The following is a 22,108-nucleotide window of genomic DNA, read 5'->3' on the forward strand; positions in this document are numbered from 1 at the left end:
CAGATTTACATTCTAGTATATCCATATGAATGTTACTTGAACATAATTAAAGATGAACGCTCTGAAGTGTAAAGTGAACGCAGGATGCACAGGTAAGTCCAGGTGAGTTTATGGTATTAGTTGAAATGATGGAGTTATGGCATGACTACATGTAAGTTTTAGGCAACTCTGACATTGTCGTACTGGTTGCCCATGAGTTGTACATGTTATATTGAGATGCATTGAGAACTCATAATCCTGCACCCTAGTGTTAATGCTCCCGCCCGTGGCCAGGGCACAGTCCTTCACGTGATATTCACCTCATGCACCTTACGCTCACCTTAGATCCAATGTAGGTGCACAGTTCTGTGGTACAGACCACTATAGGTGGTTCCAACTCGTAGGTGACCCACGATTATTCGCACAGTCTTTACGTGATCGTAGCACTTGAGCGTATTTATTTACACCCAATCATCTCGTACAGACCACTAGAGGTGGTTCCGACTCGTGTGCAGGCATGTTTGATGAGCTATGGATAAGTCGTACAGGTCACTATAGGTGACTCCGACTTATATGCTAGCATTGATTGATGAGATATGTGATGAGATATTGATCAAGTCGTATAGCTCACTGATAGGAGCATATTTAGGCGACTTACTTAGCTTGTTTTCGTGCATCTATGTTGTTAATTCATAGCTGTTTTAGTAGTTTAAGCCATTTTCGTGTGTTTTTAGGTTCATATGGCTAAGGAAGCAAAAAGATGCATTTTGGAGCATTTTGGAGCAAAATTGGGCTTGGAATGGATAGCATATGCTTGGAGCCAAAGTGTTGGACGAATTTGAAAGCCTTGTATGCACTTTGGACATAAAACAAAGGGCCTAGCCCAATCAAACAATCCTTTGAGCCATGCAAAACCTCTAGCCCAATCAACAACCCTTAGCCACATGCATTCACATGCATCACAACCCCAAAACCATCAAGAAACACCCATTGCCGTGCCTTGCACTCCCCCTTGCATTTTCAGCCATTCCACTTCATCATTACACCACCTTCTCCATCTTTATTCCACATGCATTCATCATAATTCACCCTAGCTACCACCATTCACACACACATGCACTTATTCTTTCATCACTGCACCACCAATTCAACACATGCATTCACACACCAACAACAACTCAATGTCGTGCATTCCCAATCCCTTTCCAGCATTCCACATGCATTTCCACCTTCCTACTTCATCATTTCAGCCACATATTCACCCACATGCACTTTAATCATTCAAACATGCAGCCACATATTCATTCACTTAATCATTAAGCCACACATTCACACACATGCACTCCCATTTCTCTTCCCATTCACCCTTTGCCGTGCATAACCTTGACATTTCTAACCTAATCCACAACTTTTCCTAGCTGTTTGCATGTGCATTCCCCATTCAAACTTCCAGCCTTCCCACTACATTATTGCAGCTGCATCCTCTCACCCTTTAATCATTAAGCACATGCAAAACTTCATCATTCATCACACATCCCTTGGCATGCAAAACAACACAAAGACCCATCCTGAAAATCCTTGCCGTGCACTTCACATTGAAATTCCAGCATCTTCACATGTCTTTCCAGCTTTCCCTTTCATTTCCAGCTCTCATTCTTTATCATTGCAGCCACCTACATGCATTATTTATTAACTCTTCATCATGCAGCCAGAAAATCAGCAAGAAAGCTTCCCAAACCCGTGCATACACACACCATTCCAGCACATACACACTTTGCCACATGCAATTCCAGCTTTCACATGCTTTCCTAGCTGTTTTTCCATCATTAACCAGCCACAAACACCTTAAACAAACAGCCATATACACCTCCACTCCTCCTATAAATACCCTTGCATTCCCATTACCTAAACACATCTCATTTTCATACACAAGATAACACAAACACTTCCCCTTTGCCGCAAATCCCCTTCCATTTCTACACAATCTCTTCTCGGCTTCATTCCATTCCATACACTCTCCCATTCGCAGAAACCATTCAACCTTAGCCGCTCCACCTTCATTTACAACACACTTGGAGCACCAACACCGAAGGCAACTCTTAAGGGATTTCGACATCAGTTTTGCTTCAAGGGTTCTTTCTTCTTAATCCTATGTTCACTCATGTTATATAATTTTATGTCAAACCTTTTGTAAACATGAAGTGTAACTAATCTCTCTCTAGGGATTCGATGTAGCCTTGCAAGATTGCCATGTAGTTAATTCAGAATTCTCATTTAATCTATCTATTTCTTGTTTCATTCTCCGATTTAATTGTGACTTAGTGTGTTGATTTTAATGCTTGATCATCATTTGAATTAACCACAGGTTGTTTAGCCAAGATTAAAGCACACATCATGCATAATCTTGGTGGATATGTGAATGAATGAAGGGAATGTTTTGCAAACATTCTGCCGAATGTTCCCTTTGGTTTTGTGAAAGTTTCTTGTGCACTACATATTCTTGATTAGGAACCAAAGTTGCACATCACAATTAGGCTCATGATTAGAGACATTTGATCAAATCCACACATCATATGGTTGATCATATCTAAGTGAAACAAACTCAAGAAATAGGTAGATGGATGAGTATAATCTGATTCAACAAGCATGGCCTTGGGTTAGCAATGGTAAAATCGAATCCCTAGCTTCATCTCCATTGGTACTATCTCATTTTATTAGCTGTTGATTCATTCATTTTGTGTTTACTTCATTTCCTTATGCTTTCAAGTTACAACAACAAATCTGCCTACATTGATTAGTTTTATTTCTCTTATAGAGTTCTTGCAAAACAAGTAGTTGTATAGGTCCAATTAGTCCCTGTGGATTCGACACCCTTACTTGTGCCATTATACTAAACATATTCTAGCACGAAGAAGGAAAACATCAATCAAAATGGAGCCGTTACCGGGGACTGATTTCAGTCCCTTATAATTGCTTGTTTTGATATTAAACCTTGTTCTTTTCATTTTAAGTAGATTTCTGATTTTTATTCAAACTTGTTTTATCTTGTTTCAGGTAGTATATGTCAAATAGACTTGCTGAATTAGGCCAAAGAATTGAACGGTTAAAGGGCAACACTTTGGAAAGCTTTGTGCCAACAAGTTCCTCCATTGTCCGTGAAGAAGAGGAAGGGAAACCGTCTAGTCCAACAAGTGAAGGATCTGAGCACTTTAATTGGGAAAGAGAAGAAGAGATGGCGGGCAACCAAGATGATCTTCGAGCTTTGGAGGATTTTGCTCAACCAATCATACCAAATTCACCTTCATGCATCTTGCTGCCCACAGAAGCTAGAAACTATGATCTTAAATCTTCACATTTCCATATGTTTCCTTCTTTTTATGGCTTACCTAATGAAGATCCTTTAGCTCATATTAAAGAATTTTACAATGTTGTGAGTGGTTTACCTTTACAGGGAGTAAGTGAAGCAAATCTGAGGATGAGAGTGTTCCCTTACACCTTGAAAGATAGGGCCAAGGGTTGGTTGATGACTCTAGTACCTGGTTCACTCACCACATGGGATGCCGTGGCTAAGAAGTTTTTGGAAAAGTTCTTTTCCACTCAAAAGACAGCCACATTAAGGGGACAAATCTTCAACTTCAAACAAGATGATGGAGAACCTTTCAATGAGTGTTGGGAGCGCTTTAAAGGCCTTTTGTTGCAATGTCCACACCATGGGTTACCTCTTCACTTACAAATGCAAATTTTCTATGATGGACTAACCCAAACATGTCAATCAACTGTTGATAATGCAGCAGGTATAGCTTTGAAGAAAAAGAATGCTCAAGAGTCATATAACATTTATGAGATGTTGGGATCTAATGCTTAACACAAAGATGTAAGGGGTAAGAGAGTTGGAGTATATGAAACAAGCTCTAATCATGATCTTTCTTTGCAGGTAGCTAACCTAGAAAAGAAGCTTGAATCCGTGCTCAACATGGTGCCAAAAGCAAGTGAAGTGTGTGCCATTTGCAACATACCAAGCCACCTTACTCATCAATGTCCATCTAGGGAGGCTTACCCCGAGTATGTCCAAGGGCAAGTGAACCTCATGAATTCTTACAATCAAAGGCCAAGGAATAATGTGTATTCCAATACATATAACCCAAGTTGGAGAGATCATCCCAATCTTTCGTGGAAGAACAACAATCAATTCCAAAACTTCCAACCAAAACCTACACTTGAAGATACGGTTAAATTGTTAGCCCAAAATACCTTGCAATTCCAACAAACCACCAATAGCACTCTCCAACAACATTCGGTGGCTCTAACCAAAATGGAGACACAATTGGGGCAGATTGCAGATGCCTTGAGCCAAAGAGAGGTTGGAAAGTTTCCAAGCCAACCCGTGATACTCCAAAGGAACCAAGAGCAAGCCAAAGCAATCACTACACTTAAAAGTGGTAAGGTTATCAATAATAGAGTTGGCAATGAAGTTACTAATAAATCTGATCATGTGAATGCAGGGGTTACTCAAGGAGAAAATGAGAAACCAAATGAGGAACCAAGCCATGCTACTCCCTCGTTTGAAGCACCAAATCTTCACAAGGCCGAGAAACCTTACACTCCACCAATACCATTCCCTGGAAGACTTGCCAAGAGCAAGCAGGATAAGTCATTTAAGGAGATTTTTGATATTCTAAGTAAGGTAAATGTTAACTTACCTTTGCTTGATGTCATTAGGAACATGCCAGCTTATGGGAAGTTCTTCAAAGAGTTAAACAACTACAAAAGGAAGTATGGACCACATGAGAAGGTAGTGGTGTCCGAGAATGTAAGTGCCGTGTTGCAAAGAAAACTGCCACCAAAGCTTAAGGATCCAGGAAGTTTTTCTATCAACATCACCATAGGAGACAAGAAGGTAGAGAAGGCGATGCTTGACTTAGGTGCTAGCATCAACTTAATGCCTTATTCCGTATACCTTCAACTAGGTTTGGGGGAATTGAAAGCCACCACCATCTCATTACAACTTGCGGACAGATCCGTGAAATATCCAAGAGGTATAGTAAAGGATATTCTAGTTCAAATTGATAAACTAATCTTGCCTGCGGATTTTGTAGTGTTGGACATGGAAGAAGCTCCTATACATGACCGAGAATTGCCTATTTTGCTTGGGAGACCGTTTATGGCCACGGCCAAGACCATCATTGATGTGCAAAATGGACTCCTCACTATGACAGTGCTAGGAGAGACCGTTCAATTCAAAGTGTTTGAGTCTCTTTCACATTAAATTCAATTACGACCAAAGCAACATTAAATTCAAAATCACCTCAAGATTTGGATGAGTAGAAAAATGATTTTGCAGAGTAATCTATGAGAACAGGGAGAAGCTTTGACATCATAGTGAATAATTATCCAAGGCTAATCCACATATTACAAATAATGAATAATAGGTAAGAGATTCATACAAAGAACAAAATGAAATTATCTGATGAGATAACTGTGTACACAAAAACATGAACAGAGACTAGACAAAATATTCAACTCTTAGAAGCAAGGCTATACATCCAATTCAATTCATGTCACAAAGACCAATAGATCGTCGAAGATCTTCGTACCTTCAATTATCTAAGGCTTTCGTGAAGATGTTAGCTAGCTGTCTTTCAATTAGCACAAAGGCTAAGGTAAGAATTTTACCTTCCATGAGATCTCTAATGAAATGTTACCTTATATCTATATGTTTTGCTCTTGAATGCTGAACAGGGTTCTTAGAAATATCAATAGCACTCATGTTATCACAGTAAACAAGAAAATTGGATTGAGAGATACCATAGTCGCTGAGCATTTGTTTCATCCACATCAACTTAGTGCAACAGCTTCCCGCCGCTACCTATTTTGCTTCAGCATTAGATAGTGAGACACAATTTTGCTTTTTCCTATGCCATGCAATCGATTGTTCCTAACATATAAAGCTCCCCAAAGGTACTTTTTCGATAATAATACACCCAGCCCCATTGGCGTCACCATATCCAACCAAGTGTTTTGGTGTTATGCGTATATTGTAGTATAAAATTAGTAGTTCCACCCACATATTTGATAGTCCTCTTAATTGCCAATAGGCGAGACTCCTTAGGACAACTTTGAAATCAAGCACACACCCCAAGTACAAAGGCAATATCCCGTCTACTTGCAGTCAAATAGAGTGGGCTTCCCATCATGCTTCTATACAAAGTTTAGTCAACATCTTTGTCACTCGAGTCTTTGCGAATTTTTGTACACGTACTCATTGGTGACCTAGCATCTTTTGATCTTTCAAGACCAAATTTCTTCACTAAGTTTTTGGCATACTTGGCTTGAAAGATGAAAATGCCATCTTTTTGTTGCTTTAGTTGAATTCCAAGAAAGTAGTTCAGTTCTTGAACCTAGCTCATTTCAAACTCACTCGTCATCATATCAATGAACTGTTTCACAAAAGAATTAGAGGCTGAGCCAACAACAATATCATCCACATACATTTAAGCAATCACAACATAAGACTTCATTTTCTTCAGAAACAAAGTCTTATCAACAGAGCCACCAGCATAACTAAAAGTGAGAAAATGAGAAGACATGTTATAACAAGCATGTGGAGCCTGCTTAAGACCATAAAGGGCCTTCCTCCATTTGTACACTCTAGCTGGCTTATGAGGATCCTCGAAGCCCTTCGGTTGTTCCATGTAAACTTCTTCATAAGATATCTATTAAGGAATGTGGTCTTGACATCCATTTGAAATAGTTGAACTTTAAATGGCATGCAATAACACAAAGCAGTCTGACAGATTCAAGAAGAGCAACAAGACTGAAGGTTTCATCAAAATCAACACCTTCAAGTTGAGAGTATCCTTGAGTAACAAGTCAGGCCTTATTTTTTGTCACTTTTCATGACTCATCAAATTTGTTCTTGTAAATCCATTTAGTGCCAATAACATTAATATTCAATGGATGATCAATAAAGGACCAAACTCCATTCATTTCAAACTGATTCAACTCCTCCTGTATTGCCAAAATCTATTCCTTATGAGTTAAGGCTTCTTTAACATTTTTGGGCTCAATTTGGGACACATAACACATATTTGCAACTTCATCAACAATTTGCCTTTGAGTTCTAACACCTTTGTCAATAGGACCCACTATTTCATCATCTCGATAACTTCTAGCCCACTTTGGCTTGTCCTTGAAGGTATGTGAATTTTGGTCAGTACTAAATTCACTCTCTATGTTACTCTACCTGTCTTTTTAGTTACTGGGGATCAAGAATGATGTAATCGACGCTTTCTTCGAGCTTCCATCCTACCTTGTCTGTTGGTATTTCATCTTAGATGCCATCATCTTGATTCATTTGCTTTGATTACTATTGGGTAGCTAGGTCGTCTTTCTACACCTCAGCAACTTTGACTGGGATAAAGGCCTTTTTCTTTGACACCTTCAAAACAGTGCATCATCGAGATGCGACCTGATCTCTTTGACTCTTCCTCTCAAGATGCTGTATCGGATTTTCTGGTAACTCGACAAAGGTTACCGTGCCCAGTCTCACTAGCCAAGGCTGACCTAGAATCCTATTATAAGAGAGACGGGTCATTAGCTATTGTGAACGTCTGTTTTAAGACCATTAGGTGTGTTTTTACGTCGAGTATTATTTTGATAATGGCAGTAAAGGTATGACCATTGAATCTGGTGAGTACCTCCATGTGCTTTCTAGGCATTCGGCATCCTACTCGGTGAAGCTGACGATGGGTCCAAGGTTGACGTCGGTTGGCTGGACCTGTGAGACCGATATGGCCTGCTGGATTTTCCTTTTCATGGATTTGTTATGGCCCCAAGTGTTTGGATTCTGCGAAGATGTCATTGATTCTAATTGTTTTGGCAAGTGGCACTTTGTTTGCGTCTGCGTTCCTCCTAGGCTGCGTAGCTGGTTGTCCAGATATCTGTCGCATTCACCCTTCTTCACTAGCTTCTCTAGGTAATCCTTCCATGTATAACAGTTGCCGATCATGTGGCCGGGACCTCAGCGGAATGCGCAGTATTTGATGTGATCCAACTTGGAGGTTCGCTCTTCATCTATCTGGGCAGCTTGAACCAAGGTTCGCTTTTGAGGTTTCAAAGGGTTAGGTTGATCAGGATTGAAAACTAGTATAGTTCCTGGTGGTCGGGGACCGATCTTTACACTGGGTCCTTTGGTTGCTCTTGTAGTTGGACTGCTTCTTGTCCACTTATTGAGTACATAAGGTTTTACTTTTACGCTCTCTTTTGCTTAGGTTCTTGACTTAAAATCTTTATGCATCACAATGTATTTTGTTGTTTGTATTGTATTTCAGGATGAAAGTAAGGGCTTGAAGAAATCATCTTATTTTGAATATTTTAAGAGCCAAGAATGGATAGTTTAAAGCCCAACTCGCCTAAGACCAAACCATAGCCCATAAGTGGCCTAAGATCCGCCAAAAAAGGCCCTTGCAGAACGACCAACTTGCGAGTTTTGCCCCGAAGTGAACGAATTAGAAAATGGGCCATATATGGTTGGAAAACCCTGGAAGTCTTTTTTCTAATGGTCTTTATAACTTGTGATTTGGAGGTTTCGACAAGAAATTATGACAGAATAAAGATGAGCTATTCAGTTACAAATTCTAATAACAGTTAGTTTTCAGTTACTCCTATACTAAAATACGATTGTAATGAGCTATAAATGAGAGTCAATTTAAGGATGTAAATGTGTCTGATGTTAGAAAATTCCTAGGCCTTTTAATAGGAGAAAAATACATAGAATTTGAAGGAGAGGAAAATGAGGAGATACATAACATCATAGAGGAGGAAAAGTCCCCCACTTTGAGCCATTTCTAGGTTATAGCTTTCCTAACTTTTTATGTATTTTGTTTTGTTTTTAATTTAGGTTATGGATACTTAGGGCTGCTTTGAAGCCCTAGACATGATTGAATTAATGTTATGATGCAGTTTCAGTTTATCAATTTCATTTGCAAGCTAAAATCAGTTTTTTGTCTTAATTGTTTCAAGCACATATTTTCAAGCTTAGCTACCTTGTTTATGTTTGCTTTCTATTGAGAATGATAAGGATGACTGCCATATCTTCTTTCATTCCTTAGCAACATGTGGTTAGGTTCAGAACTAATCATGTAAGCTGATTCCATGAAAATCTAGGATAAATGCCATGCGGTAGGCCTCTGCTCAGCTTAGGACTGTTGTTGCATCGGCAACGCCTTAGACTACCATTGTTGGTTTGGGCCGTAGACTGCTAGGTTGGTGCTGTTCCACCATGGGTCTGCTGCTCTGCAGCTTTTTCATCGTGGGCAGAGGATGCTATATGGACCACTGTAACGGCAACTACCGCTGCTGGCATGGCCACGGTGGCAGTCCTAGGTAGTAGTGGTGTGGCTTTTGCCGTGGTGATCTTCGAGGAGTGACGACGTGTAGCCACATCACGATCACCATTGTCTAGTTTGTATCCTTGAACGTAGGAAGTTTTGTTCATTGTGGTTTCTGAATTTTTCGTCATCATATTTCTTCCCTAGGGAAATTCTACGAATGAATGAAAAAAAGTAGAAGCGTTGAATAACAAAGTCTTCTTCAAGTGTTTGAATCATACTCTCAATGAAAGCACTAATTTGTCAATGCAAATTTTCGCCGTCTTCAGTCTTGACGAAATGCACCTGCAATACAATCAACACCTTTGATCAAGGATTGAAAGCCTCATGCGTCTCCTCATCAAATACTCACTCAAAAGGTAACTCCCAATTATCCCATTTAAATTAGGATTGATTACCAAGTTAATTGCAAGATATTATTTCACATACTATCTTGCAATTAAACTCATAATACCACCATAAGTGGCCGGTCCCTATTCTCCAAATAGGGCTTGCCAGTCCCTTATAAATAGTCCCATTTTTCTCCAAAAAGCTAAGTTGATTCTCTCCCAAAATCCCCTAAACATTTTTTCTCTCAAATTCTAACTTTGGCATTGGAGATTCTTCGGCCAAACCCACCCCCCCAGCCTATTCATTATGGGCACATGAGGCTTTTGGCCTTGATCTTAGGTGCTATTATTTTGTCGGTGCATTTTCTTCAAAGGACAAGACGGCGGAAATTTGCATCCACAAATTGGTACTTTTATTAAGAGCCTCAATTCATGCGCTCCAAGAAGACTATCGCATTCAAAGTTTCTCATTTCTTGCTCATTTGTAGATTTTTCGTACATTCTTATTCTTAAGAATTTTTATAAAACATAAAAGAAAAGTACAATGGCTAGAAATTTGGAAACCACAACGAACGAAATTCCCTACGTTCAAGGATTTAGACCACCGCGATCTATGAGGCTCAACGCAACAACGAATGGAGCGGCACCACCCCCACTAAGCACAACTGTGGCAACCACTATGGTAGCAACCACGACACGACCCTCGACAAGCCCACTGCCCACAGTGAGCAGGCCACCTTGCAGCAGCAGGCCCAAGCCCGTGAAACTAAAGATTATCTAAATTCAAAATTTAAGATAAAGGACTTAAATGAAGTAGATATTATCTTAGGAATTAAAGTACAGAAGCATAGTAGGGGTTACACCTTGTGTTAGTCACATTATATAGAAAAATTACTTCTTAAGTTTAAGAATCTATAAATAAAAGAAGCAAATACCCCTTATGACCCTAGTGAAACTTTGCTTAATAATTCTAGTAGGTCCATTGCACAACTTGAGTATGCTAGTGTAATTGGAAGTTAATGTATGCCATGCATTGTACCAGGCCATATATCACATTTGTAGCAAGCAAAATTTCTAGATACACTAGTCATCCAAGTACTCCTCATTAGAAAGCAATAAATAGAATTTTTGGTTATCTTAAAAGGACTATTAACCTGAATTTAACTTACTCTGAGTTTCCAACAGTGCTTGAAGGATATTCAAATGCAAGTTGGATAACAAGTGCTAATGATAATAAGTCTACATCAGGGTGGATTTTTACAATTGCCGGAGGAGCTTTTTCTTGGGCTTCGAAGAAGCAAACATGTATAGCACATTCAACCATGGAATCTGAATTTATAGCATTAACGGCAATAGGTAAAGAAGCAGAATGGATTAGAAATTTGTTATTGGAAATAGAGTTGTGGCCACAACCAATGTCATCCATTTCCTTATATTGTGGTAGTGAGGCTACTTTGTCTACATCATACAATAAGGTATACAATGGAAAGTCTAGATATATTAGCTTGAGACATGAATATGTCAAGCAATTAATAACTGATGGACTTATTAATATTATTTATGTTAAATCAAGTAATAACTTAGCAGATCCATTAACAAAGCACTTTCAAGAGCTTTGGTTGTTAGTACATCTAGTGGAATGGGGCTAAAACCTTTTACTGAAAATTAGACACCAATAATGGTAACCCAACTTTGTCTGGAACATCACTAGTTTAAAAGTTTAATGGGTAATAACAAGTTATTGATAAGTGGTTGTGAAAGCATTCAAAATTAATATATAGCTCATTCCAGGATGATCAGTGTAAGACTGGTATGTTTAGAAGGATAAGTCTTATCTCTTAATGAGGTTATTTGTGATATGTCTATAGTAGCAGAGACATGGGAAGGAACCTCACCTATATGAACATAAGAAGTGGTGCCGCTTCTACCAAAAGTTGGGTTTTCTCTTGTAAATGTTCATGAAACCAGGATGAAGAACAAGGCCATAATAATGCTCAATTAGTTCAGAAGTTTCTTTAAGGAAATAAGACATATTCATGTGTGTAGTGATTTCGGTTTTAACATAAGAATAGTTGGTTTAAATTTAGGTCACCATCATATTCATTATAACTTTGAATTACTTACACTAATTAAAGGTTTAATTCAAAAGACACATTTATTGTATGCATGATTATATCGGTATACTTGTGATTAATTATAAAGAGAATTATAGTAATATCATATATTATATATTCTTAAAATAGGGAAGGATTGTTGAATATTTCAAGAATATATATATATATATATATATAATTTATATTATATATATATATATATGTATATGCGTGTGTTCTGTATTGGCAGAGAATAGAGTTGGGTTATTGCCCAACAATCATATCTCTTCAATTTGAAGCAATTGCAACTTTTCATTGTTGCTAACAGACATACCCATTTGTTGGGCATTTGACCGTATGCTTTACAACATATATGACCTTCAGGTAATTGGTGTTTTGTATCAGTTATGTCTATTGGACATACTGCTACAATGAGTTGTATCCCATGGTGAAAAGGCATACTCAAACTAAAGGATGTGTCTAACGGGTGCAATCTCCCCTATATATTGGTAAATTGGTAGAAGAGAAATTCATTCAGAAATTTGTTATCTACACAATTTCTTTGCTCTCTCTTCTCTCTCCATGACATTTATACAATTTCTTTCTAGTTATTTCTAAGGGAATTCATTTTGGTTTTGCTAATCGAATATTTCGTACTTTGTTGTATCTTGGAAGTGATTTTTCAAGAACCCTTTAGCAAACTCATTTAAGTGGGGGCAAATAACACTTTAAGGAAACGATTCAAGTCGTACCTCAAAGTCATCCTTCAGTTTATTCTCTATATTTCTACATTTACTCTAACACTTTGTGATAATTCTCTCTAGATGACATCAAAGGGTGCTAGTGATTGCCCTGCTGGTCAATCCGCCACTCCTTCTTGTTGCTCTGTGTGCGGTGGCAGAACTGTATAGAAAAGAGTCAGTATAACTTTAGGTGTTGTAACTTGGAGGGAAAAAACTAAAGAGAAGGGCCCCTATAACCGATTTTGGCTTTGTGACTCGGACACTATTTGTCTGTTGAGGTTCTTGAAAACAATTTTATATGAAATTTACTAAGGTTTATATCTTATTATATTGAGAAACGACACTGGAAGGGGAATTCACGCATTAATATTTAGGATAAATATGAAAAACAATAAATTTACCCCAAAGAAGATGAATCGCTCACCAGATATCACAAAAAAAGAAGTGTTGTGAATATAATTATATCACATGTTTGATTGTATAAATTTTAAGTAGAGATAAATTAAGAGTCGGGATCCAATAGATTTTTTTTGTTAAACTTTGTATTACTTGGAGAGCAAGTTACTGTCTCCTTATTAATCTCTACTAATTAATGAAACCGTCTTTATCAATCAAAAGAGAGTAAAAAGATAAATTAGTCTTTTATCACACAAAAAAACTGTTGGGCAATAATCTAATTTCACAGGTCCAAATTTTACGGTTTTTTATTGAAGTCTCACCCATAGATGATGTTAAAATACCTCAAATATTTATAAAAAAATTAAAAAAATTAAAAAATAAAATAAAATAAAAACATAAACAAAAACCTTTCACTCCCCACAGGTTCTCTCTCTCTCTCTCTCCCTCTCTCCTTCTCATTTTCTTAAAAAATGTGTTCATACACACAAAGTGTGTAGGCAAATACTAGTATAAATAATAAATAAATAAAATAATAAAAATGATTTCAAAACTTTGAGTTTTAATAAAAAAAAATCACCAAATAATTTTATTTAATAATAAGAACAAGGGAAAGAAAAAAACCAAAAAACTACTCAAAACACGCGAGTGGGTTCCATCTTTGGGCTTTTTTTTTTTTTTTTTTTTTTTTTTTATATATAAATATAAGCGCTCATCATTAATTCATTGGATATCCCAAAAACCGTACCAAAATCGGCTTGTCCATCGAGTCTAATCAATACAACTGAACAACATTGCGACATTTAAACAAACTGGAAAACCTCTGCGATTGATCTAAATAAACTTCCACACTCGAAAATCTGGAAGCAGACTCGCCAATTTTTCCTAGTTAAATAGAAATACAAAAACAACCAGACTTGGTTTAGCCTTTGAGCAGATTCCTTCTCAAGGAGCTTCTCATTCGCCTTATTCTTTGCCAGGGACTTGGAACCCATGATGCCCCCTCCCCACTTTTTCCTATACTCTTGATACTTCTCTTTGAAGTTGGCCTTAATTGCCTCCAAGACCTTGCTGAAAGAGAAAAGGGAGACAAAAAAGTTATAAAAAAAATTGTTTTATGTTATAGCCTATTTTATCTGACTAAGGGAAGGGGGCCGGCAACAAGGAAAGATTATAGGGAGATATGTGTTTGTAGGAATGTAGGGGAATGTGTGTGTTCTCCCCCCTACGTAGTTCCTTTATTTATAGTAACAAGGGAGAGAAAAAATGCTTCATCCCCAAGGAATACAAGTCATAATGGGAAAGGATAACTAGAATCAAATCTAATCTAGGATTTACACAATCACACTTTAATAGGAAGTTCGCAACACTCCCCCTTGAGTGTGTAAAAACTCAAGGTAGATTCGGCGTCATGTAGAACTTGAGGAAGTCGACTCGTCGGCACTGATTTTGGGAACACGCTATTTTTAATAAGGTAGGAACTTGCGTAAAGAAGTAAGTCTCACAAAAAAACCCTAAGGCTATGGCAAAAACCCGAGTAGGGACAAAATCCATAGTCCAAGCAAAAATGCATGAGTAATGCAAAGTCAAATGAAATGTCTACGGGACGTCATCAAGGATATGATCAACCCAAGTTGCATGCCTCGTTAAAACCTAGTTAGGTAGCAAAAACCTAATGGAAAAAATGCTCCTAATCGTAGGGAAAAAGAGCACATTAAGATCAAGCAAGTATTCTTCAAGATACCCCCCCTGAGTTTGACACAATTCCAATGAGAACTAGCAATGTTACAACTCATAAAGTTTACGGATACCAATTCCTTGAACAAGCTTCAAAAACGTCACCTTTGGTAGTGATTTGGTGAAGAGGTTGGCCAGATTGTCTTGTGAACGGATTTTCATGACTTCAATCTTCTGATTCTCTTGTTGTTGATGTGAGAAGAAGAACTTTGGCACAGTGTGCTTGGTGTTGTCTCCTTTGATGTAACCCTTCTTGACCTGTTCGATGCATGCTGCATTGTCTTCATAGATCATCGTTAGGACATTCATGACAAGGTAAAGATCGCAGGAGCTTGGAATATGACCCACAACTACTCTCAACCAAAAACATTCCCGAGTTTCTTTATATAGGGTAAGAATTTCAGCATGGTTAGACGAAGTGGCAACTAAGGTCTGTCTAGTTGACCTCCAAGAGATTGCGGTGCCTCCAACGGTAAAAACATAACCCGTTTGAGAATGTGCTTTGTGCAGATCAGATAAATATCCTACGCCAACATAACTAACAAGGCGAGAATCCACTCGAGAAGCGAGGAGTGCGGCATCACTCAAGGATCCGTAGGGATAGAACAAGCCCAGATCCGTAGTCCCCTTAAGGTAGTGGAAGATGTCTTTAACACCAGTCCAATGTCTGCGTGTTGTTGTATGATTGTATCTTGCCAAAAGATTAACAGCAAAGGAGATGTCGAGTCTAGTCCATTGAGCTACGTACAATAAAGTTCTTATCGTACTTAGATAAGGAACTGCAAGCTCCAAATCTCTTCATTATCCTTCTTCGGATGGAACTGATCTCGTTTTGCATCTAGTGATCGAAAGACCATAAAAGTACTCGAAGGCTTCGCTTTATCCTCATTAAAGCGGCGCAACACCTTCTAGGTATAGTTCAATTGATGTACTAAGATTCCATCCGAACGGTGCTCTGTCTCGAAACTGAGACAATATCAAGTCTTTCTTAGATTTTTCATCCCAAATTTCGACTTCAGGCGCGCATCAATTCTAGCTAGCTTTTCAGGAGTTCCAATAAGGTTCATGCCATCAACATATACTGCAACTATCGCAAAACTGGAATGTGACTTCATAATGAACACACAGGGGCATAGTTCATTGTTCATATATCCCTGACTAGTCAAGTACTCACTCAGATGGTTATACCATATTCTTTTGGATTGCTTCAAACTGTAAAGTGAACGCCTCAGCCGAATTGAGAGCGTCTTCTGGGGTTTGGAAATATTTGTTCTAGTCAATGTAGGTTCTTCGGGAACTCTCATATAAATTTCCGTATCAAGATCCCTATAAAGATACACAGTTACTACGTCAATTAGCTGCATACTTAGTTTTTCGAAAACTACCAAACTGATAAGGTAGTGAAAAATAATCACATCCATAATAGGCGAATAAGTTTCGTCATAGTAAATCCCGGGGCGTTGTGAGAAGTGTTGTGCAACAAGTTGAGCTTTGTAATGTACAATTTCGCTCTTCTCATTACACTTCCGAACGAAAACCCATTTGTAGCCAACGTGCTTCACATGTGGAGGAGTAGAAGCTGCAGGTCCAAACACTTTACGTTTCACAAGCGAATCGAGTTCGACTTGAATTGCTTGTTTCCAGTTTGACCAATTAGTTCTACTTCGACATTCATCAACACATCGCTTAATATGATCTCAGTAGCTACTACATATGTTAATGCATCGTCGACAATCATCTCATTTCTACACCACACATCATCTAAGCTAGCATAATAGACTGAAATCTCATGATTCTCAGGATGTGGATTTGTCTTTTCAATGACGCTTTTGTAATCTAGAATTTTCTCATGAGTTGGATAAAATGAGTAAGCAACAATTGGATTCATAGTAGGCTCTTCAGAAACCTGTGTCGTGGGTTTCCTCTTCTGCGGGTGTGAATCCTTTGAACCAAGAGGTCTGCCACGCTTTTATGTATGCGTAGATGATTGGCTAGTCGTTAATGTACATAGATCACCAAAATTGGCGTCTCGAGCCACCAAGAGGGAAATCCGTCGTACATTTGGTACATCTATCTTTGCAGGCACATTCACAGTTGGAATATGTGATCCTGTCACTCACATTAGATCGGTGAAAGCATCCGGCATGCTCTGAGCTATGCTCTAAAGATCTAGTATGCACTACACTTTAGTTTCAGACTGAGCGGTGCGGGGATCTAAATAAGACAAAGTGGGAGCCGTCCATGATAATTCGTGTCATTCTTCAAGAATGTTGATGTTCTTATCTCCCCCTAACAATGGGAAGACTGTTTCATAGAAGTGATAATCCATGAAACAAGTGGTAAATAGATTGCCTGTCAAAGATTCTAAGCAACGAATAATCAAAAGAATCATATCCGACATAGATTCCCATTTTTTGCTGAGGCCCCATTTTTGTACGTAAGGGCAGCGAAATCGGCACATAGGCTGCACAGCCAAAACGCGCAAATGCGATATGTCGGGTTCATATCCGGTAACCAACTGAAGTGTTCTATATGGTTGGGTTGCAATAGGCCTTAGGCGGACCAACATGGTGGGTGCAATATTGTATGGCCCCAAGCAGCGATCGGGAGCTTAGTATGTATGACCAACGATCGAGAAATCATTTGTAAGTGCTTAATGAATGACTCTACCAGGCCATTCTGGGTGTGAACATAGGGTACAAGATGTTCCACTTCAACCCCAACAAACATGCAGTAGTCATCAAAAGTTTTAGATATGAATTCTCCGGCATTAACCAATCGAATAGGTTTGATTGGATAATCAAGGTGGTGAACCCTAAGCTTGATAACCTGAGCCAATAGTTTGGAGAATGCAGCGTTCCTTGTGGACAACAAGCACATGTGTGACCAACATGTGGAAACGTCAACCAAACCATAAAATATCTAAATGGTCATAAGAAGGCTTAGTAATAAGCATTCCCATTAAACATATTTGACATGCGATTCCTTGAATCGAACCTAAACTTTGGGTTAGTGGATGCCCGTTTGATGATTTGAGGATACGGTGCATCGCTATTCGTCCAGGATGTTCCAAACTATCATGCAAAAGTGTAATTTCATGCACAGTCCCAAAGGTAGGGCTGGCCACATAGTGGCTCTCTATGGGGCGTATGGTTGTAGTATATAGACCACTGGGGATATGCTCCATCTTCTCTCAAATACGTTTCTGGCCATATTCGTAGGAAGTTATGCACATAAATTCAACTTCATTTTCTACATAGGTTTCATCGTGGTAGTTAGGCCTGGCAAACAGGTCGTGTCTATCATGTTAATGTCATTTTCATGTAACACCTGTTATCTTAACGGGTCACGTCGTGTCACACCCATTATCTTAACAGGTCCTTAACAGGTCGTATCACTTTACCCAACGCGTAAAGTGACCCGACCCATTAAGAAAATTATATATTTTTTCTTAAATTTGCACATACCACACATTGCCACATAAATATTACTTCAAAATATTAAAACACATTTTTCGTTTAAGTACTACATCTACACTAAAAATAAGAGCCTAATAAAAAAACATCCATACACTACAAGTCTATTACAAAATATTAAACGTGCAAGGATATGCAAAATGAAAGAGTTTTTGTTTTCAAGGTTCTGAAGCCTTTCTCAAAAGTTTAAACCTTGCCAATGGAACTCAAAGCTTGCATGTTATTCCTTTTACAATATCCTCAACTTTCATTAGGTATAACATAAGATTTTGTGGTATCCACTAGTGTAAATATTTTAAATTGAAGATCGAGTTCATTCATTGTATTCATATAGGGTCAAGGAGTGTAGCTGTAAAAAAATCATCAAAATCAGAGTTAAAATAACCGTTAAATTGTGATTTTTTGTTGATAACCATTGAAAAGTTTTGTCCCGTTACTTGATCTCTGAATGTTTGTTTTTTGCAATTTTTGGCATATGCGATCTCGAAGTATATACAAACATGTTTGACGGTTGGATTGTTGAAACTAGTTTCGTAGAATGCGTATCCATCAAAACAATAGATTCACTAACACTTAAGAGTTTATTCATAATTTCATTAAGTATAACATAAGATTTTATGGTATCCACTAGTGTAAATATTTTAAATTGAAGATCGAGTCCGTTCATTGTATTCATATAGGGTCAAGGAGTGTAGCTATAAAAAATCATCAAAAGCAGAGTTAAAATAACCGTTAAATCGTGATTTATTGTTGATAACCGTCGAAAAGTTTTGCCCCGTTACTTGATCTCTGAATGTTTGTTTTTCGCAATTTTTGGTGTATGCGATCTCGAAGTATATACAAACATTTTTGATGGTTGGATGGTTGAAAATAGTTGCGTAGAATGCGTATCCCATCAAAACAATAGATTCACTAACCGTTAAGAGTTTATTTATACTTTCATTAAGTATAACATAAGATTTTGTGGTATCCACTAGTGTAAATATTTTAAATTGAAGATCGAGTTCATTCATTGTATTCATATAGGGTCAAGAAGTGTAGCTATAAAAAATCATCAAAATCGGAGTTAAAATAACCGTTAAATCGTAATTTTTCGTTGATAACCGTCGAAAAGTTTTGTCCCGTTACTTGATCTTTAAACGTTTGTTTTTTTCAATTTTTGGCGTATGCGATCTCGAAGTATATTCAAACATGTTTGACGGTTGGATCGTTGAAATTAGTTTCGTAGAATGTGTATCCCATCAAAACAATAGATTCACTAACATTTCAGAGTTTATTCATACTTTCATTAAGTATAACATAAGATTTTGTGGTATCCACTAGTGTAAATATTTTAAATTGAAGATTGAGTTCATTCATTGTATTCATATAGGGTCAAGGAGTGTAGCTGTAAAAAATCATTAAAATCAGAGTTAAAATAACCGTTAAGTCATGATTTTTCATTGATAACCATCGAAAAGTTTTGTCCCATTACTTGATCTCTGAATGTGTGTTTTTTTTCAATTTTTTGCTAATGTGATCTCAAAGAATATACAAACAAGTTTGACGGTTGGATCGTTGAAATTAGTTTCGTAGAATTCGTATCCCATCAAGTTCAATGGTGTGTGTGTATATATATATATATTTATTTATTTATTAAGTTGATTTAAATTTATTTATTTTGTACGTATAACACTTAAGAAATTAAATGGTATGTATATTTAAGCCGATCCAATGGTCACCAATTTTTAATATTTAATTTAATATATATAATTATTATAGTATTTTTTAAGGGTTATAAAATATTTAAATTAATATTTTGCTTATCGTGTATCGTGTTACCCACGTGTATTGTGACAACCCGTCCCAAATTTTATTATTTTAGAAATCTTAAAACATGAAATTTACGAGAATACCCTAGAGGCGAGGGTATTGATTTTCGTTGATTGTTAGTTCATGATGCGTATGAACTATTACCTTACCGTATTCCAAAAGTGCGTTGGTAAGAATTATTATTTATTATCTTATTCATTTCTTATTATTATTTTTTTAATGTAAAATGGTTGTGGGAGATTAATAAAAAGAAAAAGAAGAATAAAGAAAAAGGGAGGATGGCTGCTTGATGGTAGCAAAAGAGAGGGAGAGGAAAAAGATGGGCACTACCCAATCAGAAATGAGGAGAGAGGGAGAGTGATGAATGGGAGAGAAGAACCAAGCGGCAAAGGAGAGAAGAAGAAAATGAGGGAACCCAAAATGGGTCTTCCTTGACTCGTGTGACCCAGCTGGCGGAAACCATAGAAACCGATGGTTTCCGGACCAAATTCCGGTGAATTAAGCCAAACCATCACCTGGAAACACCTCCCTAGCCTTCTCTCTACCATTCCTACCCCTAAATTCATACAATTTGGCCTTGGATTCGGGAGAAATACACCGGTGGTGCATGTGAGTGTTCGGCAGCAATCCACAAATTGTGAAGCTAACTCAGTCAATTGTCACCACCAATTGGCTCCCCTCAACCTCAGGAAGAAATCCCAAGTGATGGTAGGGGTGTCGGAGCATCCATGGAATCGAATCAAATATACCGAAAAACTACGGTTTCGATGGGTTTTCGTGAAATTGGAGCCTTTCCAAGCCAAATTAGCCTTAGCCGCAGGTATAAAGTTTGCTTTATTCACCGAGATCTTCATTTCTGTGAAATTTGGTATTTTTGTGGAAATAGTTGGATTTTCTGGCGAGTCGGGGCGGCCGACCGCCACCCACAGCATCACTTGCGACAAAATTTCCCACCATAGCCGCACTCTACATACATGCACTCCCATCCTTTAATCCATTACAGCCACATGCACTCCCATTCTTTAATCCATTGCAGCCACATGCACTTCCATCCTTTAATCCATTACAGCCACATGCACTCCCATCCTTTAATCCATTCACCCTAGCTGTCACTCCCATGCTTTCCCATTAATTAATTCAAGTCCATATCTGATTACCCTAGGGTTTTAAGTGCCTATATATACTCATATTAACCCCTAGATCAGATCACCACCTCTTTTACACATTCATTCATTCCAGAAATTCGTCCAAACCTTTCCACACCCTTGCCACAGCCACCAAACACCTTTCTCCTTAGTTTTAAGCTTTGCTGCACCATCCCCTTCCCCTAAACACTACTACATCCCTCCATAACCATGCATCCATACACCTAAGGCCCTAAACCTGTCCTTAGACCTTGTGCTGCAACAAAGAGGAGGAGAAGAGGGCCTAAACGTTCATACAATTCAAGTTTGAGTTGTTGGAATTTTTAGGTGTTTCCTTTTCCTTGATTTCAATGGTTAAATTTACTTATCTTTGTCTTGTACATATGAGGAACTAAACCCCCCCCTTGGCTAGGGGGGGATTCGAAATACATGTTTATGCTTGCGATATGATTTGATTACTTCTAATTGCATTTCATAAGTTGTGAATTCAATTTACTTATCTATGTGAATTACATTGATTTGTGTGTGTTGGTTGAGAGTGCACGCTTAATTATCATGCATAAATTGGATGCTAGGATATAAGGAAATTTCACCTAATCGTTATGGAATTATATTCACAAGCAGTAAAAGTTGATGATCTCAATTGCGTTAAGTAAATTCTTGGCATAAGTTTCATGCAATTCATAGTAACGAGTGCTTCGTCAATGCTTATGGTTTTCAAAGAACTTAATGATTCTTTCTTGTATCTCTATTATGCAATTCATATAGGGAACTTGTGGGGAATGTTTTGGGTTGTCGTATGCAATCATCCAATTCAATAACGTTAGGAAAATCTGAGGGTTAATTAGTGCAATTCACGGTTAATCTGGGGCGTTGAGAATTCATGGTTTATTGAAAAGCAATTGGAAATCGTTTTATATGCAAGTATAACATGTGTGGAGATGAACCCCTTAGCTAGCTTCCCATCCATTCCATTCCATCAAATTCGTTTTTACAATCTGTTCTAATT

General features: G+C 37.9%; 1 pseudogene; it reads right to left on the minus strand.

Moving 5' to 3' along the window:
• Nucleotides 1-3,585: 3,585 nt before the first annotated feature.
• LOC125478166 lies at nucleotides 3,586-3,696 on the minus strand (annotated as a pseudogene).
• Nucleotides 3,697-22,108: the final 18,412 nt, after the last annotated feature.

Source organism: the organism of the source record quoted next, unplaced genomic scaffold (assembly GCF_019419815.1).
Source record: "Pyrus x bretschneideri cultivar Hongxiangsu unplaced genomic scaffold, Pyrus_bretschneideri_v1 Contig233, whole genome shotgun sequence".
NCBI classification, from domain to species: Eukaryota; Viridiplantae; Streptophyta; class Magnoliopsida; order Rosales; family Rosaceae; genus Pyrus; species Pyrus x bretschneideri.